Consider the following 7,973-nt stretch of genomic DNA (forward strand, 5'->3'; position numbering starts at 1 on the left):
GATTCCAACCAGACAATGGGCTATTAACTTTAGCTCATACCTTGGATGCTTGATACGGAGGAGTGATAATGTGAATCCTTATTACGAGGCTGAGGAGCAGCCATTTCATGTCCTGGAGAGTATATATCGAGATTGTTGGGTAAATTCTTCTATTTAGCACAATTATTTTTCAATTCTGTCAATTATTGTCCATGCTTAACTATATTTTAATTTTTAGAGATATTTCAACATCGAAGACAATCCCGTAGGGTGGGAATTTTTATTTGGATACCAGGGAAAGTTCAAGCATTCTCTTCGGGAATGGAAGAAAGATTATGATCATCATACGGGGACTACTTCATTTGCCCAGATTGAGGATCAATTTTGTAGGACAACGGTAAATAAAGTCTTTTAATCTTCTATATATATTCTCTCAGTTTCCTAGAATATTTGATAAATAAAACTAATAAATATATTTTTAAATCTCAGAACGCTCCCTTTATCCCGCTACCAGAACTGCACAGGAGGACGATGGTTCAATTTAAGAAGGGGTACGATGACGATGAGAATAGGAAACAAAAGCTAGAATTGGCCAAGAAAATGCAGGTTAACTAATTATCGTCTGTTTTTTGTTAGGAATTTATTATTTGCACTCGTCTTTTTCGTCATCTTAATTATCATACATGAATTATATAGAACCCTCTAAGTTTAGTGTGTAGGATGTTAGAACTTTTTTGACCCGAAGAACCCTCTAAGTTATGTTAAAATACATACATAAAATAGTTACATGCATACCTAACCATATTCTTTTGGTTAAATACATACATGCATACATAAAATAGTTACAGAACGCTCCCTTCATATTCTTTTCATAACTAACCCCTAATTAGAAAACAACAGTAAGTACACCTTCAAATTACATCCACTATTGTTTCTGATGAATATATAGAAAGGCTAAAAACTAGCCATTCCCAAACATCATAGAAATGATGTTTATAGAAAAATTGGTATTTTCAATACTAAATTCCTCAATAAACATTATTATATGTGTGAATGTGTTAAGGAAGATGCATGCATACTTCATCTTTTATTTTACTTGTTCAGGTAAATATATCTTTTATTTTTAAAAGGTTAATTCTTAAATTTATTTTTTTTGTCTTTTAGGAAGCTCTGGAAAACACATATTCTGAGGTTGTTGCACAGAGCCAAGAGCCCCTGACTAGAGAGCAGAATTATAATGTGAGCCATTTAGTTTGTGGACTTCCCAAAAAGGGGAGGACCAGGTGGATGGGAGTTGGAGCTCAGAGGGTGTCTACACAATTCCAGTCTCCGCCGATTTCAACACAATCGACTATGCCCTCGGGGCCCTCTTACATGCCGCAGGAGGATTGCACTTAGCAGGCGATGCAGCTTGTATCCTCTGTGATGAATATGTTAGATGGTCAGATTCCCGAGGAGATGTGGGAGGATATTCAAGAGGAGCTTATGCGAGTGATCCAACCTACTGCTACTTTTGCGATGGTTTCCAGGCAAATAATGAAATCTTGTAGAAGGCGGGTTCCTACTCGGGTGCAAAGCCAGATTATGAACTTCTTGGCCACTCAAAAGGCATTTACTGGTAGTGGAGAGAGTAGCAGACAGGTATACTTATTATATATGTAAAACATGATTACACACAATATTATGTGATTCTAAATTTAAATTTTTTTTTTGTTAGATTGGAGATGATACTATTGGGAGCACGAGTCGTAGGGATGGATCCGCCAGTGGAAACGCGGACGATGACATGGATAGAGCGGATGACCTATCATAGTGAGTTATATCCTAAACTCGTGTTTGTATATTGGACATCTTTATATTGGGCATTATGATATGCGTTGTATGGTTCTGTTGTGTTTGGGAAATTTTTGTGGATTAAACATATGATAGATTGTGTACAGGTTTGTTATGGGAATTTTCCGTGATTTAGAACTTATGATATGCTGTGTATGATTTTGTTGTGAAATTTTGTGGATATATTCCGAGATGTTTTCGTGAAAATGAATGAACATTTGTGGAAATTGAATGAAACATATTCGAATATTTGTGAAAATTTGAGTTGAATGAGGGGATGTTGTTGGAATTTTGGATTGTATGATCATTTCGAGATGTTTTGGAATGTGTAGAGAAATGTCGTTGGTTTGGCTAGATTTGTATGTACAGGGAACTGATTACAATCAGCTAAATTTTTATTTAGACCTGCTAATGACTATTCGACCTGACGGGGAACCGTTAGCCATAGTTATCGCTGACGGCATTCCCGTCAGCGATGTTATATACATCGCTGACGGGAATCCCGTCAGCGATAACTATCGCTGACGGGTTTCCCGTCAGCGATGTATATACATCGCTGACGGGTTTCCCATCAGCGATAGTTATCGCTGACGGCATCCCCGTCAGCGATTGTTTGTACAGTGCTGACGAAAAGCCGTCAGCAACAAACATCACTGACGGATTCCCGTCAGTGATGTACTATACATCACTGACGGGATTCCCGTCAGCGATGTTTCATTATAACTGACGGCATTTGCCGTCAACATTGTTGCCGTCAGTAATAATCATTACTGACGGCGCCCCGTCAGTGATAGTTCTTCCCTGACGGGACTATTGCTGACGGCATATCCTTGACGGGCTGCCGTCAAGGATACTTAACGCCGACGGGATTTTAAGCATTCCTGACGGGAATGCCCGTCAACGATACCTGGTTTTCTACTAGTGGATATTATCGTTGAAGCGCAATCCATCCAACCTCCAACTTGTTGTTTGCCTAGAATAAATACAAAAACGCAAACACTAGACAAACAACATTAGAAGTAAATTATTTGTTAAACATCATCAAAACAAGAAGGCCAACACCTCTTTGTCCTATTATCTCATATGTCATAGGAATTATCTTCATTGATAAGGCACTCTAGACGTAGGAACTAGTGTGAATCTTTTTTCTTATTCAATCTATCAACAAGTAAGTGTAAGTGAATTAAAACCAACCAGATATTCTATCTAGTTAGCTGATAGATTTGTAAAGATACTCAAAGAAGAGATTGAGGATATTCTATCAATGTTGTGGAGTTTATTTTTTCTGTTAATTTCTTAGTCTTAGAAATGCAGTGTATTTTCAATCCCAACCAGATGTTCTATCCAATTAGCTGATAGATTTGTAAAGATACTCAAAGGAGAGATTGAGGATATTCTATCAATGTTGTGGAGTTTATTTTTCCTATTAATTTCTTAGTCTTAACTTTATTGATGTAAGTTTTTAGAAGATCATTAATGAAGAAATCAGGTTTTCTGATGAAGAACTTAAATTTCTAAGAAAGATGGACCAATCAGCTTATCATGTCTCAATCAGGAACCCTAGTTTAGATGAGATTTATAGTACTGTGATTGAGTTCTTTGAGAAATTAGAATAATGCTCTAATCTTTGGTCTAATTCTGAACCCAGCATTCCATTAGTGGAAATACATGTCAACGGCATACACACTGATTTTGGTTTAATTGATTAGCCTATACCAACCTACCAAAAAATACTATGAAAATTACTGAAAACCCCGAGAAGAACAAAATCTAAGCAATATAATAAAGTTTATCATTTCACACTTCTTTAAAATCTGAGATATAATTTTCAACAATAAGGTAGGATTTGATATAGGATTTGAGCTTTTCATTTTAAAAATTTTATTCTACATCTTTACTCTTTATCGCATAATAATAAAAAAAGAATTTATTCTTCTCTCATTTCATAGTTTCTTATTCTATAAAAAAAAGAAAAAAGGAGAAAAAATGAAAAAAAAGAAACAAAGAAAAAAGAGAGAATTTTTTTGGCTACATTCTCCATATACCAAAAGTAATTGACCATTTTTATCATTTTATTATTATTTAAGGTTGACCGAACAAATATAAGTGCTTCATTTTCTATATGCTTTTTTTTATGCATTATATAGTTTGCATTGAGGACAATCGGAGATTTAGGTGTAGGGGTGGTGACTAATCATATTTTCTCTCTATTTTATCCTTTTTGTTTCCCTATCTTTGCTTTTCTTTTCTTTTACCCTTTCTTTTCTTTCCCTTAAAAAAATGAAGCTTAAACTTAGGATAAATCTGAATGAAGCTTAAACTTTCGAATTCTTAGTTAGTTTTATACTCAAGTTAGCCTTTTATGATAAATCTGAAAAAAAAAAATTTAAATAATTTTCAGAGTGTTATATCTTGCTATAGCTCTAACTTATGATTTTATTTAATATAATATAAAGTAAAACTAAATGTACATGAAGAATTATTTTCTTACGAAATTAGAGCAGGGAGGTTATGATATATTTTGCCATGTACTTTAAATATAAAAAATTCTTTGATGCAAGGTCCCTATCAAATCTTATCCCAAACAATGTGAATGGAAAATGCTATTATAACTCACTTGCATGGAGTAATTATATTGTATATATGACATATACAATAGTCTCATGTATTTTCTGGTTCTAACTACAAAATATGCAAGAGTGGTAGTCCGTATATTTTCTGACTTTAATTACTTTTGTAATTAATGTTCTCTAAATGCACGGGACTATTAATCTTGTGTATTTTAAAGATGATTTTTTTTTTACAAAATCGACCTCTTTTTTGCAGTCTTGATGGTGTGGAATAAAGAGGTCAATTTTGTTAATTATTATGTAAAACAGTCGATTTTTCTAATATTTTTAAAAAGTAATATTAAAAAAAAAATCAATTGTAGCCTTCTTTGATCAACTACATTATAGAGTCGTGCCACTATATAGAGAAAAGAAAAATATCAATTTTAATTTTTTTACTTACACTATGGTAACTAAGTATCATGTGCATATTTTTTGTCCATTATAGTGATTTTTCTCATCTTATCTAGTTTATTATATATTGCAATGTAGTTGATCAATGACTTTACTTTAGCTTCTATTGCAATATTATTTATATAAATTTTTATATTAAGTTTATGATTCCTTCAGTATTTTTAGAATAAAGTAAGAAAATTTATAAATACTTACTAATTTTCTTGTACTTTTCATGAATAATGTTTTTTTAACTAGGACATAATTGTTCAATATGTTCTTCAAGGAGAACTCGGTTAGTGTTTTTTTGCTCGATATGCTTTTTATCAATCTCAATTCAGGTGATTCATGAATGTTTCTGAATTTTGAGTTTATTTCTTTCACTTTTCCATTTGAAATAAAAACAACTTAGTTCTTTTAAAGGATATCTCTAAACTTTCTGATAGTTTTTCCATACATAACTTCTTGTATTTTTTCTTTACTTTATAAATAAATATTATCAACATTAGAGATAAATGTGTATACATTATAATCAATTAATGCTAACCTATTATATCTTAATGTAATAATATCAAACATTTCCTCTTTTATTTACCAAATTTCAGCCTTTTTGTGATTTAAACTTTTGAGGGTGTGTTTTGTAATTTTTAAACCTTGATAGTATTTTATGAAAATTTTAAATTTTAAGTTGGGCACTTATAATTTTCATGTTTCATGTATTGGTGATAAGTTTTTAAATGTTAGAATATTTCTCATAACTCTAAAAATTTGAAGGTATTTTTATAAGGGAAAATTTACAAAATAGACCGCTTTTGCTAAATATTTAGCAAAATCGACTGTTTTGCTAAATATTTAGCAAAATCGATTTTTTTTGGCCAACAGGCTAAAAAGAGGTCGATTTTAAAAAAACGCCTATCAGAAAATATACGGGACTAGTAGTCCCGTATAATTTTAGAGCACTAATCACATATTAGTGCTCACAGAAAATATACGGGACTACTAGTCCCGTATATTTTTTGAACATTATTGAAAATGTACGGGACTAGTAGTCCGGTACATTATGTATACAATGTAATTTTATACATAAGTCTTGATGCATTTTGGAATATGATTCCAACAAATTTTATATGTGAACCGCCTCTAAGCAGTTGAGCGAGAATCTGTAGAGGGGGGGTTGCAGTCGATGGTGCGCGCCATTGCTTCTCCTGCTCAAAACCCACAGCAGAGATTGTCTGTCGTCGAGATCAACGCTCTAAAATTCCGCATGGTTGCTGATCGCTTAATTATCTTGCTGAGTTCTGGAGTTTCATCGGCGGAGCTCTTCAAGCTCTGCCTCTGTCTCGCCAGGTTCAAATGGGTTCTTTCCTCTCATTGTTTTCTTTACTCTTGTTCTAAATTTTCTAGATTTTTAATATTATTTTGATTGGGTTTTTTTGTTGGTTTGATTTTTGATGCAAAACCATTAATGGGTCAAACTTTCAGGCTTTTCCCTGTAGAACGAAAACATTCTTCCACTGATTACCTCTTTTTGGCAGGTGCCACTTAAGTTCTAAACCATGGCATTAATGCTCATCATTAACGGCAATAGTGCAGCTGCTAAGTTCCTCATTCGCCTATAATAAACCAAAAAAAATTACATTGTATACACAATGTACGAGACTACTAGTCCCGTATATTTTTTGATAATGTTCAGAAAATATACGGGACTAATAGTCCCGTATATTTTCTGTGAGCACTAATAGGTGATTAGTGCTCTGAAAATATACGGGACTACTACTCTCGTATATTTTCTGATAGTCGTTTTATAAAATCGACATCTTTTTGTCCGACAGGCCAAAAAGAGGTCGATTTTGCTAAATATTTAGCAAAATGATCGATTTTGCTAAATATTTAGCAAAAACGGTTTATTTTGCAAATTTTCCCTTTTTATAATTACTAAAATTTTGGGTTGTTTTTTTTTAAATTTTAAATTTTTAGCAATCTGCTGATAAATTCTAAATTTGATGTGTACCAGTTATAAGTTTTAAAATTTTAAAATTTTTTAATAAATTTTTTACTTTTGAGAGAGTTTTTGTAATTTTTGTACCTTTGAGGTTATTTTTTTACTAATTTTAAATTTATATGTGCCTAATGGTAATCCCTGGAATCTATCTATGTTGTTTCTAAGTTTTGAAATCTCTGAATTTTAGAATGTTTTTTTTTTGTAATTTAAACATGGCTAAATGACACTTATATACCCTATTATTTTGCTCTTGTTAGTTATATACCCTAAGTTACAAAACATAGCAAAAAACACCCTGAGTTGGTAACAGTTTAAATTTAGCTAACGGTGTTAAAAATACATAAAAGGATAATAATGCCCCTCCTTAAGAATTAACCCCCCAACATAGTGAAAGCTCTTATTTTCTATTGTTACCCATATTAAAGAGGAAGAAGAAGTTGGAGGCCACGAAAAGAAGATGATGATGATGATGAAAATAATCTAATTTCCGGGGGGTAATACAGTAAATAATATAATAAATGAGGGTAAGAAGTATTCAAGTTGGTCATAGGTCCAGCACATGAGAATATTCCAGAGAATATTCTCACAGCTGGTTAACAGAAGGTACCAACTTGTAATTTTTTGCCAACTCAGGGTATTTTTTTGCTATATTTTGTAACTTATGGTATATAACTGCTTCAAGAGTGAAACACATATATAGGGTATATAAATGTAATTTAGTCTTTAAACTTTTGAGGTTATTTCTATAAATTTTAAAATGTTGAGGGTGTTAATTACAAGTTTTAAATTTTTAGATATCATGTTTGTTTTTAAGTTTTAAAAAATCAGGTGTTTTGTGTAATTTTAAACTTTTAAGGCTATTATATGCAATTTTTGAAACTTTTGGTTTTTTATAATACTTCATGTATTATAATAGGTTATCTACATATAATTTTTTAATCTTATTTTTTCTATATTTTTGAGTTATAGGTAGTTCATATGGAGTTAATATAGGATATAGTTAGTATTTGGATATGTTAAGATTTAAGTAAAATATTCAAAATAACTTATTTGGCATTAGATAAGATATGATTAAAATTATAATAGATTAGAATAATAATATAATATTCAAAAAAACTATGGGTAATACCGACCATAAAAAGATTTGATCTTTACTT

At 31.8% G+C, this 7,973-nt stretch overlaps 1 long non-coding RNA gene across 1 annotated transcript; it reads left to right on the top strand.

The window, feature by feature from the left end:
* Positions 307-1,300, top strand: LOC109851340. The gene is made up of 3 exons (XR_002249774.1): positions 307-376; positions 469-585; positions 1,144-1,300. It is a non-coding gene; the product is annotated as an uncharacterized LOC109851340 (long non-coding RNA).

This window comes from Asparagus officinalis, chromosome 8 (genome assembly GCF_001876935.1).
Source record: "Asparagus officinalis chromosome 8, Aspof.V1, whole genome shotgun sequence".
Lineage (NCBI taxonomy): Eukaryota > Viridiplantae > Streptophyta > Magnoliopsida > Asparagales > Asparagaceae > Asparagus > Asparagus officinalis.